The sequence below is a fragment of the Carassius gibelio genome, chromosome B22 (genome assembly GCF_023724105.1).
Source record: "Carassius gibelio isolate Cgi1373 ecotype wild population from Czech Republic chromosome B22, carGib1.2-hapl.c, whole genome shotgun sequence".
In the NCBI taxonomy this organism is placed as follows: domain Eukaryota; kingdom Metazoa; phylum Chordata; class Actinopteri; order Cypriniformes; family Cyprinidae; genus Carassius; species Carassius gibelio.
Genome location: NC_068417.1, coordinates 14,571,198 through 14,592,584, shown reverse-complemented (window position 1 = coordinate 14,592,584; position 21,387 = coordinate 14,571,198). Strand labels below are relative to the sequence as shown.

At 38.8% G+C, this 21,387-nt stretch overlaps 2 protein-coding genes and 2 long non-coding RNA genes across 11 annotated transcripts in view; 3 read left to right on the top strand and 1 right to left on the bottom strand.

The window, feature by feature from the left end:
• Window positions 1–21,387, bottom strand: part of LOC127987238 (natural killer cell receptor 2B4-like) — a 92,239-nt gene that overhangs the window by 4,417 nt on the left and 66,435 nt on the right. The window lies entirely within an intron of this gene.
• LOC127987199 (uncharacterized) overlaps window positions 1–21,387 on the top strand; it is a 126,405-nt gene that overhangs the window by 87,406 nt on the left and 17,612 nt on the right. The window lies entirely within an intron of this gene.
• On the top strand, window positions 139–7,499 carry LOC127987254 (uncharacterized). Its single transcript, XR_008161132.1, has 4 exons — window positions 139–414; window positions 5,724–5,803; window positions 6,073–6,188; window positions 6,303–7,499. It is a non-coding gene; the product is annotated as an uncharacterized LOC127987254 (long non-coding RNA).
• On the top strand, window positions 7,885–11,103 carry LOC127987262 (uncharacterized). 2 transcript variants are annotated; one of them, XR_008161140.1, is made up of 3 exons: window positions 7,885–9,005; window positions 9,095–9,304; window positions 9,382–11,103. It is a non-coding gene; the product is annotated as an uncharacterized LOC127987262 (long non-coding RNA). The 2 variants fall into 2 exon arrangements; XR_008161139.1 differs by having other exon boundaries at window positions 7,885–9,057; window positions 9,147–9,202; window positions 9,464–11,103.

Here is a 21,387-nt window from a genome sequence, read left to right as displayed (position 1 = left end):
ACCTACAACAAACACTATCAAACAACAGCACTGTATTACTGAGAGAAAATCAACATTAATATCAGCGCTGACATACCTGAACATGTGTGACAGAGTTGAGTGATGTCCAGATGTGTGGTCTGGTTTGTGATGGGATTGTTGATCACACAGCTGTAGCTGTTGTTCTCCTGATATTCCACCTCCAGAGGTAGAGAGAGACTGATGCTGAGATCAGACACACTGATGCTGGACAATAAACTGTTTCCTTTGTACCAGGAGAGAGTCACATGACCCACATTCACCACTGAACACAACAATGAACAATTCTGCTGTGATGATGATGATGATGATGATGAAGAACATTGTGAAAAGTCTCTGCTGATGACAGGAACAGGAAGACGAGCTGAACACATGAGAGAATAGCCAAAAACTCGGGTAAATCTCATCAACAATCTTATTTTTGGTGTTTCTGTCATTTCAAACTATAAAATGAGGAAACACTTCAGTAGTTCTAATAATATTCTGGTTCCAGTAAAACCAGAAGATACAAGTTAAACTCAATTGACAGAATTTGTAGCACTGCAGGTCACAAATGATCTGTTTACCATAGACAGAAACATTGAATGTTTTTGATGTCAGTTTAGCTCCACTCATCTCTACTATATAGACTCCAGCGTGTTGAGATGTGATGTCTGTGATGGTCAGAGATCCAGTCTGTCTGTCCAGCTTCAGTCTGTCTCTGAATCTCCCGTCAGGAACATCAGATGTGGAGAAGATTTGCTGTTGTTTTTTAATTTTACCTATAGAAGTATTGTATGATCCAAATCTCCACACTACGTCGTCAGCTTGTACTTCAGTAACATTAGTTTTCAAAGTAACAGAATCTCCCTCCATCACTGAAACTGATTCACCAAACACACCTGATCAACAAACAGATTTTACACTGATTAAAGCCTCTGCTGGTTTATAAAGCCTGAAATCAGCTGTAGTTTGTAACTTAATGTGAATTATAAAACATTCAGAACAGCAGAACGTTTAGCTGTCTAGTGCACAATGTATGAAGATACAAAGTCAATTATGACATTAAAAAAATAATAATAATCTTGATATTGATAATGCCTCTGTATTTTGTATATGGGACATTTAGATCAGTAGATAAACGAGTTACTAAAATATTTTTAAATCATTTTTAAACAGGTTTTGTGTTTGCAAACATTTAAATTAAAGTTACATTCACTATATCAATGTCCATTATTTCCCATGACATCTGTGAAGAATGTTACTGATATTAAAGCCACAAAAACAAACACACATAAATTTAAGACTTACCAATCAAATGCCACCAACACAAACAGAACAAAACAAACATGTGAAACATTTTCTTTAGTTGTGAAAAGTCTGATCTAAAACACTTGAGCTGTTCATCTTCTGAATCCTCCCACGAAAGCGGTTGACCCTCCTATAGGGGTGGAATCAACAAGATCTGTGTGAATGATATGTGGTTATAAATAAATGCTCAACTGGCTCTTTTTAGGACTATACACTAGTAAACATTCTTCGTTATATCATTTAACAATGAACATTTTCAAAGGAAGAAATTTTAAAGAATGTTGGTAACCAAACAGTTGCTGGTAACCATTGACTTCCATAGTACTTTTTTTTTAACTATGGGAGTAAAAAATAAAAAAAATAAAATAATAATAATAATAATATTTTTTTTATATATAGTGTTTATGAGAAGAAAGAAATTCATACAAGTTTGGAGGGTGGGTAAATTGTTATTATTATGTTAGAATTTAAATTTTTGGGTGGGCTATTCCTTTAATAATGTCTGTCATCTCACACTGTGGAACCAGCAGCTCATCTTCTGAGTCAGACTGAAACCTGTGATCAGTTTTTTTTAGAAATGTGGTTTGATCTGTTAGATGAACAGACCATTTAGTGTGTGCATATTTAGCTTGTAAGGGAAGAGTTTATTTATGTTCTGCTTTTTATAAATGCATTTATGACTTTAAGGTTAGACTATTGTAATGCTTTATTGGGTGGTTGTTCTGCACGCTTAGTAAACAAACTACAGCTAGTCCAAAATGCAGCAGCAAGAGTTCTTACTAGAACCAGGAAGTATGACCATATTAGCCCGGTCCTGTCCACACTACACTGGCTCCCTATCAAACATCGTATAGATTTTAAAATATTGCTTATTACTTATAAAGCCCTGAATGGTTTAGCACCTCAGTATTTGAATGAGCTCCTTTTACATTATACTCCTCTATGTCCGCTACGTTCTCAAAACTCAGGCAATTTGATAATACCTAGAATATCAAAATCTACTGCGGACGGCAGATCCTTTTCCTATTTGGCGCCTAAACTCTGGAATAACCTTCCTAACATTGTTCGGGAGGCAGACACACTCTTGCAGTTTAAATCTAGACTAAAGACCCATTTCTGTAACCTGGCTTACACACAGGCACGTGCTGGGGGGGGGGGGGGGGGGGGGCGTTGCCCTTTGGTGCCCAAAGTGCCCTTTTTTCCTCTAATCTAATTCTAATTTTTTTTTGTCATAACGTTTCCTTTTGAGAAATGCCTGCTCATGCCCAATCTAAATATTAGTAAAATTTTGAATAATAATTTAGCCGTCAATAAGATGACCAACATGACCTTTGACCTGACGACGACGACGACGACCTCCTCATCCAACCGGGATGATTCGTCACGCTGCACGCGCATTTTTTAATTGTCAGAGGATATTATTTTCAACACCGCTGAAGCTGGTAAGTGGTGTTTCATTCTCAACGAAGTGATTTTGATATTTATTTACTTATTATTATTTTACAAGAACGACGTGATGTGAGAACATGCTCGTTAGATATGTTTATATTGCGGTGTGTAGCCTGTGGTGTACTTCTTTTACTGTCTATGGTGGTGTAGAGTAACGTTCGCGTGCTGTTTGAGGGAGAAACTTTCACAGGCATTGAGGGCAGAGGTGTCATGCCCATTCAAAGATTTCTGAGCCAAGTTGATTTTAAATGCAGCTTCCAAACGACCAAAAAAAAAAAAAAACAGCAGAATAATATTTTTTATATATTTGATATAATCACACTGTTGTGATTTAGATCGTTCAGCATCAGCTGCTAAATTCAAATCTGTGTTCGCTGGCTGGCGCTGAGCCAGAGAAGTTCATACAACGCTTCATCATAACCAATCAACGGTTCTTTTGCGCTAATGCAATGGCCAATCGGAGACATACAGAAGAGTCATCATGAAACGCGGTGTTTTTGTCAAGGGGCAAGGAATTCGACCGGAAGTTGAAGTCGGGTGGGGGCTGCCATCTTTTAGCAGAACTTCACTTGCGTTAGCATCCCATTGACTCCCATTCATTTTGGCGTCACTTTGACAGCGAATAACTTTACATCTGAGGCGTTTAAAGACTCTGTTTGTCCATTATTTATTTCTAAAGATACACGACAATGTATAAAGGGCTCCATTACCTTCTATGTTACATTATGGACCCGTATAAACAGTTTTTGTAAAAAATAGGCTAACGATTGCGTCATAACCACTCGGCTCTCTGTCGCATTACCGTACAGACCGGAGGAGAAGCTCGCAGGCAATTAACTTAATATGGCGTACTGGCGTTACATTTTAAAATACTATACAAAATAATTAATCAGAATACTAACTCCTGCTCACTCACGACAAAGAACTCCCCGCTCAAGCTCGCCGTCTCTGCAAGATTAACGGTGGCAGTTTTCAAGCACAGCCACTTAGAAGATTTACATCTGTCAGACAGGTTGCTGACGTCGTCAAGCTTCGTTTGAGTCTGCGCGTCAGAAACGGAAGTGCTAAAAAGCGCTAAAATGAAAATGAAATGAAAGTGTTAAAATAAGTAACTTACAATATTGTTATTAAAATTTACATTAAATGCAAATTCAGTCTTATTAAAAATATTTTATGGCATGATATGGCTCTTATGTAAAAAGTCGGGGTTTTATGTGTAGTTAATAGATTACACTACCTTTCCATTTATTGATCAAATAACAATCTATAAAGGTGCAAAACGCGTTTACTTATACGTTTGAGAATCGAGATATTTCATGATATATTAAGCATGTTTGGAATTGTTTTGAATAAAAAGGAAAAATAAATAAAACATAAGCCTATATAAGTTATACAGTGCTTTCATAGCATGACTCAGTTGTTTGTTGTTTTGTATCAATATTTAAGGTGGACTTATTGATTAGGTGCAAGAATAGTAGTGATGGTTAAAATAATAGATTGATAATGAAATAGTAGATTGTGCCTTGTTCTTAGATGGACAGAGACTGGAAAGTAATAGATCAGATGAGGAGATGGAGATAGAGGAAGAAAAAGAGGCAAATGTAGACGCACAAGTGACAGAAAGAGCAGGTAAGCAAGCCTGGAGACAGAGGCTGGTGAGAAAGAGGAAAATGTTGAGTGTTTTCTGTAGTTTTAACTATAACGGCTCTTCTTAATTATTCTGTAGAACAGAGAAGAAAAAGCCATCAGGTTGGGACAATTTAAGACATTTCAGTTTCTAATCCCAGAGCTATTATTAGGTGGAAATAATTTTTATTTTTTTACTTTTAAACTTAAAATTGTCTCTTCTAATCTTTTTCTTTTTAAAAACTGCATCACAGCATTTGCTGCCATATCAATACATAATCATCCATATCGATACGCAAATCAGCAAGGAATGCATCACAATATATTGCTGTATTGCTATTTTGAACAGTACTATTTAAAGCCTTGTTCCATGTGCCCCTTTTATACTTTGAGCACCTGCCCCTCCAAAGGTCTCTGCACGGCCCTGCTTACACATAACACACTAATATGCTTTAATATCCAAATCCATTAAAGGATTTTTAGGCTGCATTAATTAGGTAAACTGGAACCGAGAACATTTCCCATAACACCCAATGTACATCATTAGAAGAGTGGCATCTACGCTAATATTAGTCTGTTTCCCTCTTATTCAGAGGTCACCATAGTTTTTTCTCCATTCTGTCACAGATGGAGTTTCGGTTCCTTGCTGCTGTCAACTCTGGCTTGCTTAGTTGGGGTCACTTAATTTAAAGCGATATCGTTGACTTGATTGCAAATGAATGCACAGACACTATTTAAACTGAACAGAGATGACATCACTGAATTCAATGATGAACTGCCTTTAACTATCATTTTGCATTATTGAGACACTGTTTTCCTAATGAATGTTGTTCAGTTGCTTTGACACAATCTGTTTTGTTTAAAGGGCTATATAAATAAAGTTGACTTAACTTGACTTGACTATAAATCTCATATCCTCAAAACGTCTTAATTATTAAATGTTGAATCCTTAATAAACAGTCAAATCGGAGACAGCAGGGCTAGTTTTTTTTTTTTTTTTTTTTTTGATTCAGTATTTAGTTTTACTGTAACTAACAATCTAGAATTGTCATTTGTCTTTGATGACATTTACTGACTGACAGCTAAACAAAACACTAAGTAACACAGATGCTTTACCAGCTTCTGTAAGCAATTAATGACAGAAAGGCAATGTTGGTCACTGCAGTAGCAGAAGCAATCATAAATAATTTGAAATGAAAACATATATTTTAGAATGACAATTTATAAATAACTTGATATGCACACGCATACTTGGTCCAAACAGAGCTGGCTGTCATTTCTTCTTCTGAATCAGTTATGTCATTTTTTGTTTTAAATTAAGTACTTCCTTTCTATTTTAGGTCATATTTGCCTGTTCTTTGCCTTTACTGCTGCAGTTGGCACGTCAGATACGCACGTCAGATACCAGAAAGCAGAACAAGTAGGTGAACTGAATTTTTTTTTTTCTTAAATAATATTTTATATAGTTTATATTTGTATGTATATATTCTCTCTCTCTCTCTCTCTCTCTCTCTCTATATATATATATATATATATATATATATATATATATATATATATATATATATATATATGTGTGTGTGTGTGTGTGTGTGTGTGTGTGTGTTTGTGTGTGTGCGTGTGTGTGTGTGTGTGTATTTAATAGACATGACATTAATAAATAAAGATGCTAATTGACAATTTGGATAGACTTGTCCCACTTCATTGCTGTTGCTATGTCTGACAAGCCATGATGAAAAATCCATCACAGAACAAAGAGGAAACTGGCAGCACACCAGCAGGCATGATAGAGCAGGTTACTCTAGGTATGAAATTAAGTCTCATCTTTCAAAGTTTGTCATTTTTTAAGAAACTTGAACAATAAATACCATTTTGTGGCTCCATTCACTATCATTATTATGAATCTACATTCCCTCCAGAAGTCTGAGATCTACTAGTGAGAAACACCTTGTGGTGCCATCATAGAAAGGCACAACATCACATTCCAGAACATTCTCATTCACCGTTCCTGGCTGGTGGGGTGATCTTCCCATTCCTACCCAGATTGCTGATTCCCCACAATTTTCAAGTGACATCTGAAAACTCATCTCTTTCATCATTCCTAACGTCATCTTTAAAAAAAATCACACCTTTGCTTCACTTTACTTATTCCCCTGTCTAGCTCGTACTATTTGAAAAATCCCTGAAACTTGGTATTATCAGTACTTCCTGTGTCTGTTTACCTCTTTAATGCGAATCGTTTGATGTATTCCCCAATTGTATATTGCTTTGGATAAAAGTGTCTGCTAAATGAATAAATCTAAATGTAAACATCTTTAATGTGTTGGGAAAGATTGCTGTAACGCCTGAATTGCGGAGAGATGGCAATATACACAATTTCAGTTCAGGTCCACTAATATTAATCTATTACTGTCTGGACAAAAATGGCAGGTTCTGTATTATGATTGGTCAGATCGCCTGTCAGTGAAACTCCCAGTGGGAATAGCAGTCAGAGTGTGCAGTTACAAAATCTACCAGCAGGTGCAAATGGAACAAAACTGTAAATGATGTTCTTTTTTCAAGGTCTTTCTCTACTATTGAAAAGGACATGACATACAGCCAAGTATGGTGACCATACTCAGAATTCATGCTCTGCATTTAACCCATCCAAAGTGCACATGCACAGCAGTGAACACACACCCCGAGTAGTGGTCAGCCATTTATGCTGCGGTACCCAGGGAGCAGTTGGGGCCCAAGACTCAAACCCACAACCCTAGGGTTAGGAGTCAGACTCTCTAACCACTAGACCATGACTTCCCCACTACTGTACTATGTCTGTGAAAGATTTCTAATGTTTAGGCTACATGATAATGTTATTTTTCTGCTTGCAGGTGGAAATGTAAAATGTTTATATTGTAATTCCACAAGACTCATTTCACCTGTTTACCTTGTCTTTTTATTGTTTTAAATAACCACTAAATATAGCTGCAGTCAGCAATTACAGGGCCAAGCACTAAAGAAACAAGCATCAGACAAACTGCAGAAATTAGTAACTTAAGTCATTTTAGGATGATTTCAGTCAAAACTACTGAAAAAAAAAATCATAAATACAACCTCTAGTAATATGATTTATTGGCTTACCACGTTTTACCAATATGTGGCACTGTTATCAAATGAATCAAAGCAAACAAGTGTCATTTTGGCATCATTCCTGTGGTATGCAAAAAATGGTTTTGCCTATCAACATAAGATCCATAACATTTTATCAGAATGGTCTGAAGATGATGTGATTTTGGTGAAAATATAACAAATGGTCCAGGAGGCATTTGAAAAAGAAGGATTTTAAAGAAAATCAAAATGGCAGACAGGAAGTTTAGGCTGTCTATGGCAACATTTGTATCACTGTTCTCAGCATGACCCAATGAATCTATTAATAGCAGTCTCATTACAATAGGCAGAATTCACAGAAAGCTATTAACATTTATTTGTAATTTCATTATAACTTTCTCAAATTCACTCAGAACTTTTTGAGTACTTTCACGTCATTGTCTCAATGGTGCATACGTTTTTGTAAAGGTACACCAATGCATTTGTAAAATATAGCATTGACTGATCGCCAACTTTGCATTTATTTGCTATTTACTATAAAATTTTGTCAATTTGGGATTAGCATGCTAGGATAGTACATACATACAGTGTTTATATTCAAAGAACATGGCAGGTGAGAGTTCTGTGGAGGATTTCACATTGAATTGTGTTTTTATTTACTCAAATACCTAGCAAAAGTGTTAAAAGCCAGGTGAGTATTTTATTTTTATTTTTTACATAAAGCCCACATAGAATAGGACAGCCAAAATATAGGGTTTTTCCTTTGTTGTGTTTTTGAAGTGCTCTCATGCACGTTTTAACAAAACTTAAGCACTTTCCTGCTGTGTCATATTTTCTAATGTTAAGATTGCAAACCTGTCTATATATTATTATATAAGTGTTCCAGTTTTCTCGTTTTAGTACTATCCTGGAGAAAGTCTGCTGGGAAAAGATTTTAAAAATTCTAAGTTTATAGACACATTTTTGCTGAAATTCATTGTGGTGTTGTTGTTAACAAGCATGGTTCATTTGCCAAGCGTCCTGGGACAGGTGAGGGAGTGAGAGTCCTGGGAAAGGTAAGGGAGTGAGTGTCCTTGGACATGTGAGGGGGCGAGTGTCCTGGGACAGGTGAGGTCCCAGGTGAGGGAGTGAGTATCCTGGGACAGGTGAGGGAGTGAGTGTCCTGGGACAGGCGAGGGAGTGAGTTTGCTTGGACAGGTGAGGGGGCGAGTGTCCTGGGACAGGTGAGGTCCCAGGTGGGGGAGTGAGTGTCCTGAGACAGGTGAGGGAGTGAGTGTCCTTGGACAGGTGAGGGGGCGAGTGTCCTGGGACAGGTGAGGTCCCAGGTGAGGGAGCGAGTATCCTGGGACAGGTGAGGGAGTGAGTGTCCTGGGACAGGCGAGGGAGTGAGTTTCCTGGGACAGACAGGTGAGGGGGCGAGTGTTCTGGGACAGGTGAGGGGGCGAGTGTCCTGGGACAGGTGAGGTCCCAGGTGGGGGAGTGAGTGTCCTTGGACAGGTGAGGGGGCGAGTGTCCTGGGACAGGTGAGGTCCCAGGTGAGGGAGTGAGTGTCCTGGGACAGGTGAGGGAGTGAGTGTCCTGGGACAGGTGAGGGGCGAGTGTCCTGGGACAGGTGAGGTCCCAGGTGAGGGAGCGAGTATCCTGGGACAGGTGAGGGAGTGTGTGTCCTGGGACAGGCGAGGGAGTGAGTTTCCTGGGACAGACAGGTGAGGGGGCGAGTGTTCTGGGACAGGTGAGGGGGCGAGTGTCCTGGGACAGGTGAGGTCCCAGGTGGGGGAGTGAGTGTCCTTGGACAGGTGAGGGGGCGAGTGTCCTGGGACAGGTGAGGTCCCAGGTGAGGGAGTGAGTGTCCTGGGACAGGTGAGGGAGTGAGTGTCCTGGGACAGGTGAGGGGCGAGTGTCCTGGGACAGGTGAGGGAGCGAGTATCCTGGGACAGGTGAGGGAGTGTGTGTCCTGGGACAGGCGAGGGAGTGAGTTTCCTGGGACAGACAGGTGAGGGGGCGAGTGTCCTGGGACATTTTTCTTCTCTCCTCTCCTCTCTCTCGCTCCAGTTTTTCACAAGTTCATCAAACAACTGTGGTAAGAATATTTCATCAAGGGCTAGTGATGATATGGCTTTGGATGCGTCTAGCTCAGGGATTCCTGTACATTGTTCGGTTCCGGCAACACAGCCCATGCAGCAGGGCAACTGGGTGACAGTGAGGCAGCGTAGTCATGGGTCAAAACACCGCTCTTCTGTTCCGATCAAAACATTTAACAGGTTCTCCCCACTCAGTGTTGCACCTACTGAGAAACCTGATGAAAGTGCTCTAGTTATTGGTGATTCTATTGTACGGAACGTGAATATAGAGACACCAGCCACCATAGTCCACTGTTTACCGGGGCCCAGAGCACCTGACATCTTGGCAAATTTAAAAGTGCTGGCTAATGCTAAACGTAAATACAGTAAGATTGTTATTTCATGCCGGCGCTAATGATGTTCGACTTCGCCAGTCGGAGATCACTAAAAATAACTTTAAAGAGGTGTGTGAATTTGCAAGCATGATGTCAGACACTGTAATATGCTCTGGTCCCCTCCCTGCTTACATGGTGATGATATGCATAGCAGATTGTCATCACTCAATGGCTGGATGTCTAAGTTGTGCCCACAGAATAACATAGGTTTCATAGACAATTGGACGAGCTTTTGGGGCAGACCTGACCTGTTTAAAAGAGATGGTCTTCATCCCTCCTGGGGTGGCGCCACTCTTCTCTCTAGAAATATGGCAAATAGTCTTAGTGTTTATACTTGACTAACTGGGGCCCAGGTCAGGAAGCAGACAGACTGGCTAAACCGACCGTCTGCTAGCTGCCTCCCGTCACAGAGGTCAGTTAATTCTCAGCACATAGAGACTCTTTCACCTAGATATCACACTATAGAGACTGTGTCTCTTCCCCGAACTAGAACATTTCCAAACCAAGTTGAGTAACAATTTAATTGAGGTTCAACAAACAGATGCAATACGGATAAACAAATAATAAAGCTTGGCTTATTGAATATCAGATCCATTTCTATGAAAACACTTTTTGTAAATAATATGATCACTGATCATAATCTAGATGTGCTCTGTTTGACAGAAACCTGGCTAAAACCTGATGATTACATTATTTTAAATGAGTCCACCCCCACATACAGGTGAGGGGGTGAGTGTCCTGGGACAGACAGGTGAGGGGGCGAGTGGAAGCTGATCTAGCTGCTCAGGGAGGACATCAAACTCCAAAGTGAGGCAGAGGAGAGAAGAGCACAAGTTTTCTTTTATTTGAGAGAATGCTTAACAAATACATTCTTCATTAGCCAAAAGAAAACAGTGGGAAAAAAATTGGTACATTACAGTTTTTTAATGTCTTTTTTAAATGTCATATTGTCAATGAAACAACCTAATTTCTGTAGTTTATTTTTGTGATGCAAGTTAAAAATGAAATGCATACTTATTCATTTTCTGTGTGTAATTTATTCGTAAATAAGCCTGAGTACTCTCTGTACATTTTGTATTTTTGTTTTGCATATTTACATGTGTAAATAAAAGAGAAAAACTTATGTATATTTGTTTTTATTCAGCTTATAATTTTTTCACAAAACATTATTTTATGTTTATTTCAATTCAATTCAATTCAAGTTTATTTGTATAGCGCTTTTTACAAAACAAATCGTTACAAAGCAACTTTACAGAAAATTATGTTTCTACAATATTTAGTAGTAGCTAGTAGTTTGTGCACATTTGACAGGATTTTAGAAAAACTAAAAAATAATAATAATACAAGACGTAGTCAGCTAGACGATGAACTATCAATATTATTAATTAAGTTATTATATGATTAAGTCACACATTTAGGAATAATTGTTAGTTCTGTTTGTTCATTCAGGGTTAGCATCATCTGAGGTCCTCTGAGGGTCAGCATCATCTCTTCTCAGGTGTTCTGGATCCAGACTGGAGCTTGTGTAAATCCTAGTTACCACGGGATGTGAATCCCGTGGCAAAACATAGAAACAAAATACAGACATCATTAGCATAGCTGCTGATCCAACAAAGTAAAATTAGTTTAACCCAAGCTAATGAATAAAAATGCACCTTTGATCAGATGCAACTACACTCACAATTAAAAAGATACATTATTCGAATGCTTGGCGAAAGAGATGTGTTTTTAATTTAGATTTAAACAGAGAGAGTGTGTCTGAACCCCGAACATTATCAGGAAGGCTATTCCAGAGTTTGGGAGCCAAATGTGAGAAGGCTCTACCTCCTTTAGTGGACTTTGCTATCCTAGGAACTACCAAAAGTCCAGCGTTTTGTGACCTTAGGGTGCGTGATGGGTTGTAACGTGGTAGAAGGCTAGTTAGGTACGCTGGAGCTAAACCATTTAGGGCCTTATAGGTAAGTAATGATAATTTGTAACTGATGCGGAACTTAATAGGTAGCCAGTGCAGAGACTGTAAAATTGGGGTAATATGATCATATTTTCTTGACCTCGTAAGGACTCTCGCTGCTGCATTTTGGACGACCTGTAGCTTGTTTATTGAAGAAGCAGGACAACCACCTAGAAGTGCATTACAATAGTCCAGTCTAGAGGTCATGAATGCATGAACTAGCTTTTCTGCATCAGAAACAGATAACATGTTTCGTAGCTTGGCAATGTTTCTAAGATGGAAGAATGCAATTTTTGTAACATTGGAAATATGATTTTCAAAAGACAAATTGCTGTCTAATATAACACCCAGATTTCTGACTGTAGAGGAAGTTACAGTACATCCGTCTAGTTGCAGATTGTAATCTACAAGATTCTGTGTAGTGTTTTTTGGTCCAATAATTAATATCTCCGTCTTATCCGAATTTAATTGGAGAAAATTCTTTGTCATCCAATCTTTTACATTTTTAACACAATCTGTTAGCTTAGATAATTGGGAAGTTTCATCTGGTCTCGTTGATATATATAGCTGAGTATCATCAGCATAACAGTGGAAGCTAATTCCGTATTTTCTAATAATATTACCAAGGGGCAACATGTATATTGAAAATAGAAGGGGACCTAGGACGGATCCTTGTGGCACTCCATATTTTACTGATGATAAATGAGATGACTCCCCATTTAAGTAAACAAAATGGTAGCGATCGGACAGGTAGGATCTAAACCATCTTAGAGCCTGCCCTTGAATACCTGTATAGTTTTGTAATCGATCTATGAGTATGTCATGATCTATGGTGTCGAACGCAGCACTAAGATCAAGTAAGACTAGAAATGAGATGCAGCCTTGGTCTGACGCAAGGAGCAGGTCATTTGTAATTTTAACAAGTGCAGTTTCTGTGCTATGGTGGGGCCTAAAACCTGACTGAAATTCTTCATACAGATCATTTTTATGCAGGAAGGTGCTCAATTGAGCAGACACAACTTTTTCTAAAATTTTAGACATAAATGGAAGATTTGAAATAGGCCTATAATTTGCCAGTACACTAGGATCTAGTTTTGGTTTCTTAATAAGAGGCTTGATAACCGCCAGCTTGAATGGTTTTGGGACGTGTCCTAAAGATAACGACGAGTTAATGATATTGAGAAGCGGTTCTTCGGCTACAGGTAACAGCTCTTTCAGTAATTTAGTGGGTACAGGATCTAATAAACATGTTGTTGGTTTAGATACAGTGATAAGTTTATTTAGCTCCTCCTGTCCTATGGTTGTAAAGCACTGCAGTTTATGTTTGGGTGCGATGGATGAAACTGAAGTGTTAGATGCTGTAGAATCTACATTCGCTATTGTATTTCTAATGTTATCTATTTTATCAGTGAAGAAATTCATAAAGTCATTACTATTTAACGTTGGTGGAATATTTGAATCAGGTGGCATCTGGTAATTTGTTAACTTAGCCACTGTGTTAAATAAAAACCTTGGATTGTTTTGGTTATTTTCAATGAGTTTGTGTATATGCTCTGCCCTAGCAGTTTTTAGAGCCTGTCTATAGCTGGACATACTGTTTTTCCATGCAATTCTAAAAACTTCTAAGTTAGTTTTTCTCCATTTGCGTTCAAGACTACGAGTTACTTTCTTGAGAGAGTGAGTATTACTGTTATACCATGGTACAGTACGTTTTTCTCTAACTTTTTTCAATTTGATTGGGGCAACAGCTTCTAATGTATTAGAGAAAATAGTGCCCATGTTGTCAGTAATTTTGTCTAATTCATGTGTATTTTTGGGTACAAATAGCAGTTGAGATAGATCAGGCAGGTTATTTGCGAATCTGTCTTTGGTGGCTGGAACAATAGTTCTGCCCAGACGGTATGGCTGCGACATATAGTTAATATCAGTTATACGCAGCATGCACGATACGAGGAAATGGTCTGTAATATCATCACTTTGAGGTACAATATCTATAGCAGTAAGATCGATTCCATGCGATATAATTAAATCTAGTGTATGATTAAAACGATGAGTGGGCCCGGTGACATTTTGCTTGACTCCAAAGGAGTTTATTAGGTCAGTAAACGGAAGTCCTAATGTATCATTTGTATTATCAACGTGAATATTAAAATCTCCCATGATTAGCGCCTTATCAACTGTAACTAGAAGGTCTGAGAGGAAATCTGCAAATTCTTTTAGGAATTCTGTATACGGCCCTGGTGGTCTATACACAGTAGCCAGAGCAAGAGATACATTAGATTTCTTTTGCATGTCTGACAGAGTAACATTTAGCATTAGTATTTCAAAAGAGTTAAACCTGTATCCTGTTTTCTGGGTAACATTGAGAATATCACTATATATTGTTGCAACACCCCCGCCACGACCAGTCTGACGGGGCTCATGCTTATAACAGTAGTTTGGTGGAGTAGACTCATTTAGACCAAAATAATCATTTGGTTTTAGCCAGGTTTCAGTCAAGCAGAGTAAATCAAAACTATTATCTGTGATCATTTCATTTACAATAACTGCTTTTGGTGTGAGTGATCTAATATTTATGAGCCCAAACTTTAAAAATTGTTTTTGTTCATTTACTTTACATTTTTCTGGTTTAATTACGATAAGATTTTTTCTAGATCCTACATTATATTTATATTTATATTTTGACCTCACTATTCTGGGAACAGACACAGTCTTAATAGGTTTTACAGCACAAGTACTTTTATCATTTAAGCGGGTGGAACAAAACTCATCATAATGGTTATTTGAGAATTGACTTACTAGTCACATGGAGCGAAGTGTCCTGGAGATGTTGTCAGAGAGAAGCTCCGCGCCGACTCGACTGGGGTGTAATCCATCAGCGCGAAACAGTCAAGGACGCTCCCAGAAAAGATTCCAGTTATTAACAAATAGCAGTTTCTGTTCTTTACACCATGACAACAACCATTCATTTAAAGCAAAAAGTCTACTGAACCTTTCGTGTCCTCGTCGATACGTGGGCAGTGGTCCTGACACGACGATCGTCGCCGCGGGCGTCGTGCTGCGAACCGTCTCGATCAGGCTCCTGAAGTCCCTCTTCAGCGTCTCCGTCTGCCGCAGCGTGGTGTCGTTAACTCCGGCGTGAAGCACGACCGCTCTGGGGCTCTCGTCGTCCTTCAGGATCGCAGGTATCTGCGCAGAAACATCGAGAACACGAGCACCAGGCAAACAATGAGTGTGCACTTTACCTTCGGCTAACGTAGCACTTACGTGTCGGACGATGGAGTCTCCGATGATCACAGCGTCGCGTCCTGTCTCGCGGAGGGGAGCGAAGCGGTTCTGGATGGAGATCTCGAAGGCAGGAGGGGGAGATGTCGTCGCCCGGGACCCGGCTCGCATCCCCCGCTGTGGATGCACCCAGGGTCCGTGGTGTCCCGGCGTCGCAGTGAAGGACATCTGGGAAGATCGCGTCCTGGGTGCACCGGGCCTGCGCAGAGAAACACACGGAGTAGACGTGGTGGGACTGTTAACAGCACGCTGTATACTTACCCCGGACTTGTGAGCGTCAGCCCGGGATGATTCCAGCGCGGCTCTCCGCTCTCTCAGCTCGGCCTGCCTCCGTTCCAGGTCGCGAATCTGCTTCCCCACGGCCTCGAGCTCGAGCTGCACAGAGTGGAGACATTCATCCGCCATTAAAGCAAGTAACAGTGAGTACAGCAGTGGTAATGTGTGAGAATAGAGTATTAGCAATGTAAGCTCAGTTAGCAGCAACCACGCTTGCTGATGCTAACTGGCTAAAAGCTAATAGCGGACCTGGGAGATCAAAATAAATCTAGTGATAGCGAGTCGCTCTAATTGATTTTGTTGTAGAATACAATAGAGGATATATTCACGCGTTATATAAACGGAAACGATGGTGTATAAAATAGATTTTTTCAAAAAATAAATTTATTTATTTTTTGTCCTGTAAATATTTTTTTTTACACATTAAAACAAATTGTTCAACAACTGTCTACAACATAGCTTAGGTTTAACATCACAAAACAACAACAGTTTTGAGTCCTGCCCTGCCTCCATGTGTTCTGGGGTCTTCAGGAGGTCAATCTCGTGGTGAATGGCCAGCACCTCCTCAGTCTCTCAGATGACAATGCGGTGACAGTGGAACGAGGCACGTCAAACACTCTGGAGACCCTCTTTATGATGTACCACTGGCAGACAGAAGAGAAACACCAGGGTCTGGATCGTGGCACCCATCACTGTTGGCGTTCACTTCTCAGAAGATCCAGCAGCACTGTCTGGGCCTCCCCTGCTCAGTTGAAAACCATTACAAATGGCAGATTCAGCTTTATCCTGCAGTACAGGGGTCTGGTCTGATTTAGGGAAAGGAAAGGAAAGAAGAAACTGTTTAGAGCTATGACGACATAATTAGTAGAAGAAATATTGATATATAATACTTTTAGTAACTACCAATACCATATCGGGGAAAAAATACTAGTCATATTTAAAACCTTCGCTAAAGGGATAGTTCACCCATACATTTTTGGCTGAACTGTCCTTTAAGTAAAAGTAATATCTTGCATACTCTAATATATATTTAAGGCATTGAGAGTAAAACCGCTGCTTCGTACTTCTTCTGCTGTGAGTTCAATGCATTATTATATTATATATATTATTCCAAGACATGCTTAAAAATACCCATACAATTGTCTCTGAAGAATATGTTTAGTTTAAATGTTTGTTTTTTTGTTGTTTAAGTGACATTCAGCCAAGTATGGTGACCCATATTCAGAATTCGTGCTCTGCATTTAACCCATACAAAGTGAACACACACGCACACACCGTGAACAGCCATTTATGCTGCGGTGGGCACTTCAGTCGTGATATTGCTGGCCCGAGACTCAAACCCACAGCCCTAGGGTTAGGAGTTAAACTCTCACCACTAGGCCACAACTTTCCCATAATATATCCAGCTTAGCACTATTGGACTCAGGGGCAGTGGGTCATTTCAGGTCACATGTGTTTGCCTGACAACATAACATTCCGTTGATTCCTTGTAACTCTCTGCTGGCAGTGGAGGCGCTAGATGGACGACCTCTTGGAGATGGAAGGGTCTTACATAACAAAATGGGGTTAGTGTTGGTGACTGAGACCTTCCATTAGAGAGCATTCACTTCTACATCACATCACCACATAATCCGGTCATTCTTGGACTGCCTTTGCTAAGACGGTACAACAATCCACTCATTTCCTGGAAGGAAGGTCAGATAAGTCTGTGGGGGTCCTTCATGTCAAGCCAGATGTCTGAATGATAAAACCAGCAGTCACAATTCAAGCCGTCAAGCTCACGGAGGAATCAGAGCAAACAACCACACTTTCCTCAGAAAACACCAGTTTCCTACATTGGCATTATCCACTAACCATCACAGTTCTTGTTTTCTGCCTGCCCTGACCCTTGCATTCTCCTGACAACGATTCGGATCGTCTTCTCTGTTGTGTTTGCTGGTTTTTGACTTTGCCTGTTTACCACGTTTTGGAATAAAGCTGCAGACGGATGCATACTCTGTTGATGCTTTGTTACAATATGTATGATTAGAGGCAGTTTATCCTAGTCTATTACATGATTAACATGACATATTTAAAACATATTTTGAGTTTTTTATTTTTATTATTTCATAGTTTATATTTCTTGTGGAAGTTGATTACTTTGCACTAAGGGTATAATAAAATGTAATGCATATATTAATAAAAAGTGTGTGAAATACAAAATAGTATTTATAATGTCTATTATCTCAGTTTAAGACCTGCAATTTAAGCCATTTCTTATAAATATTTGACTCATTTTAGAAAAAAAAAAATGAGTCAATCATTGAGACATAAAAGTCAATGTATAACAGGAATGACCTTCCTTATGTGGAACTGAATTTAAAATCAAAGGTTCCAACAACTTCATGAGACCAGAGGTCACAAGCATTGACAGCGTTGGCAGGGGGTGTATGGTGAAATATGATGATGACCACTATCCTGGCATCATACATGAATGTAGATGACAACACACAGGTCAACTGCATGCATCACAATGGCATCAATAAATGATTCTGACCGGGCCAAGAAAAAACATCAGCTTTTATTGTTTTGAAACACTGTTATATAGGTGCAGTTCCACACATTACAGATGGGAAACCAGCCAGGAGAATGACGGAAAGCTTGTCCACTGTTAGAACCTGTTAACACTGGTGTTCCACCCTGTTATGCTCCTTTCCACCCTATTAGACAAGTAATTTTAAATAATATTTTGACAGCAATGTTAAATGTTTGGCATACCTGTGTCTTATTTTGTGAGCTGAGGAGCACTAACAGCATATTTATATTTTTGAGCAAAACATTTTTTTAATTATTTACCAACCTAAAATGGGCACAAAAAAGTACCTGTTCTTAATAATCAAGACACATTCTATTCATAAGTAATTGTGTTGTTATTGTTTTGAAAATAAAAATAAGTACGATGTCATAAGGGACATATACTATATAAGAAAAGCTCATTATTGCTAAACATTTACATTATTAACATGTTGTGATAAGCATTTGTATGTCCCTTACAGGGTGGAATATTTTAATTTCTAGTCGAGGGGCAACTCAGCAGATGAGGGCAAAGGGGGAGTGGCTCTAGCCACTGTGTGCCACTCTGGCGCCGCAAAATATCATAATCCATAAGGGTGTGCTGCATATTCGTGTTGCAACCTGTTGGCTGCTGAGTAACTACCATGTGAGCCTCACGGGGAAAAGAAAAGAATTGGAAGAACTCTGTCATCAGATCAGAGTTAGCTATGTCAAGTGATAACAAGTCTTAAAAAAGCTTGTGTCGATTCACAGCCCACGATTAAAATACACACGACTAATATTTAACACTTTTGGCTCGCTAGCACACAGAAATCGTGGTCAAGTTAAAGATTTATTATGAAGCACTTGCTTCCTCTAGTTCACTTGTCGATCCTGTGACGCAGGCAAAAAGAAGCAGACATTAACAAAAGTTCAATATCAAGTTCTGCACATTCACCAGACTAGAATGTAAAATGATACGAACGTAGACGAGACTGCTGAGGTGCACTGGAGAAATGAAACTGTGGATCTAGAGCGTGTCATGACAGAATAAATTTAGCACAGACTGAAATTCAGTCCGCTCAGATACTCAGATACTAATATCATGACTTGGGTGGGTCAACTGCGTTCACACTATCGACGCGCGCGCCCGCTATCAGCGCGTCAAGTTCATTGCGCGTCTACTCGACGCTGCGTGGAAAATACAAGCTTCGAGGGTGTTCAAGGCGCTTCCGTCTTCTTCAGTAAATCCTCCTTCGGTTGTTATATTTATTCATATTCATGGCCTTCTATTTAATTTTTCACCATGTATTTTGCTATAATTATGTGTTTTTATTTATTTATGTATTTCTGGGTACAAAGCTGTAGCTAGCCTACTTTTTCCCACCTTATTTATGTGGAATGCTGCTAAATTATTGCATAATTTGGATTATGTTTAGTACAATGTCTTTCTTCTTAAAGTTAAAATTATTCTAAATCTGTTGGATCAATGGAATTAAAAAAAAAATAATAATAAAATAAATAAAAAATGACAAAACCAAACGGTTTTCATATCATTTCACTGTGTAATTATTTTAGAATTACATGACAAAAAACATCTACATTTGGTGATTTTCATATTATTTCACTGTATCATTCTTTTATAATCATAAAAAATGCCATCTTTCTTACTATATATGAATATTTGAAAATTCATTAAAAAAAATTAAAATCAATCTGTTTTCTGTAAACTCCACTAGACTGTTATTCTACATGTCCCCAAGTACCAATGATGTGATTTTCATATAATTTTACTGTATCATTCTTTTTTTATTATTGCATGCCAAATTAATTAAACATGCTATCTTTCTCCCTATACAGTCATATTTGAAAATTCATTAAAAAAAAATGTATTAAAATGTTTTCTGCAAACTCAACCAGACTCTACATCTCCCCAGGTACCAGTGTGATAATTGTCATCTTACTTTACTCATTTTTTAAAAATTGCTTACCAAATTTCCTGACAGATGCTATTGACCTCGCTATATCCACATACAAATAAACCTGGAGACTTTTATTTACTTTTGGCTGGCTTTGGGATGAGTTTTGGATATTGACTGTGTACTGTATTTGACATTATATTTGGCTTGATAAAGGTTGGTAATTCTCATCATGAATTTGTGTGTGTGCGGTTTCTCAGTCTTGAACCACAACATGGACATGTCATGACATCAAATATTTATATGTTAATTTGAATAAACATTTATATAGCCTATTCCAATTTAATATTTGATCTGGTCTCTGGTTACAGACAGTTGACACTGAGAGGTCAAGTAAATACTTACAGCGGATCTAAATATTTATAATTAATCATAACTGGACATGATTTATTATTCATATTTCCTCTTTAAGCTGATTCGCTACAGGATGCTCACATAATGTTGATTTAATGTAGTTATTGATACATATAATATTGCAGTATTTTTACAGCATTTTACACAAGTGCCTACAATGGTTACCAGCACTTGTAGCTTTGCAGGTGGGTTTCTTGAAGCATCTTGGAGACACTGGAGATCATTCACCATAATGAGGAAATGTGCCACAATATACAAAATTAGTACTACAACCAGTAATACCTTTGTGACCGTGATGATCTTGCTGGATAGTGATAATAACATAAGATTGGTGATAACGAAAAAGTACAGTTATATGGACATTTTATAGTACATCACAACACTGAAATTTGTATCTGGAAGACCAGATAAAATATTAAACTGGAATAGGCTACATAAATCTTTATTTATTTATTTATTTATTTTTTCTCACTTGTTTCTTGGTCAAGCACCCAGTTGAGGTTGATGTATGTGCTTTTGTCTGCTTTTTTGTCATGATTTTAACATGAAATTATTAAAGAATGAGACAGTGGTAGTCAGAGACATGTAGAACAAGAGTCTTTCTGCAATGACGCACGCGCTGATATTCACCATATAATTCCAGCAACTTCTGAAGCGATCACACAACATCGGCCGCCCAACACATCTGAAATGCCAAACTGCTCACCAGCTGAGAGCTATCTTATCAATCTATAGCTTGATGGCTTTAATCAAACTTGCCGCATGAATTTACAATACTAACACGGACCGCATTTCTCCTTCTTTTTCTCCATTGCCGTATATCTGATCTCACGTTATTTTCACCAAACTCGCGAGACTTCCGATTAAACTCCGCCCACTCAACAGGTGCAACACTTGAACAGAATACTAAACGACTATAATATTAAAATAAATGTAACTTGACCATGACCTTTTGCACAGTTGGCGTTCACTTCTCAGAAGATCCAGCAGCACTGTCTGGGCCTCCCCTGCTCAGTTGAAAATCATTACAAATGGCAGATTCAGCTTTATCCTGCAGTACAGGGGTCTGGGAAAGATTTAGGGAA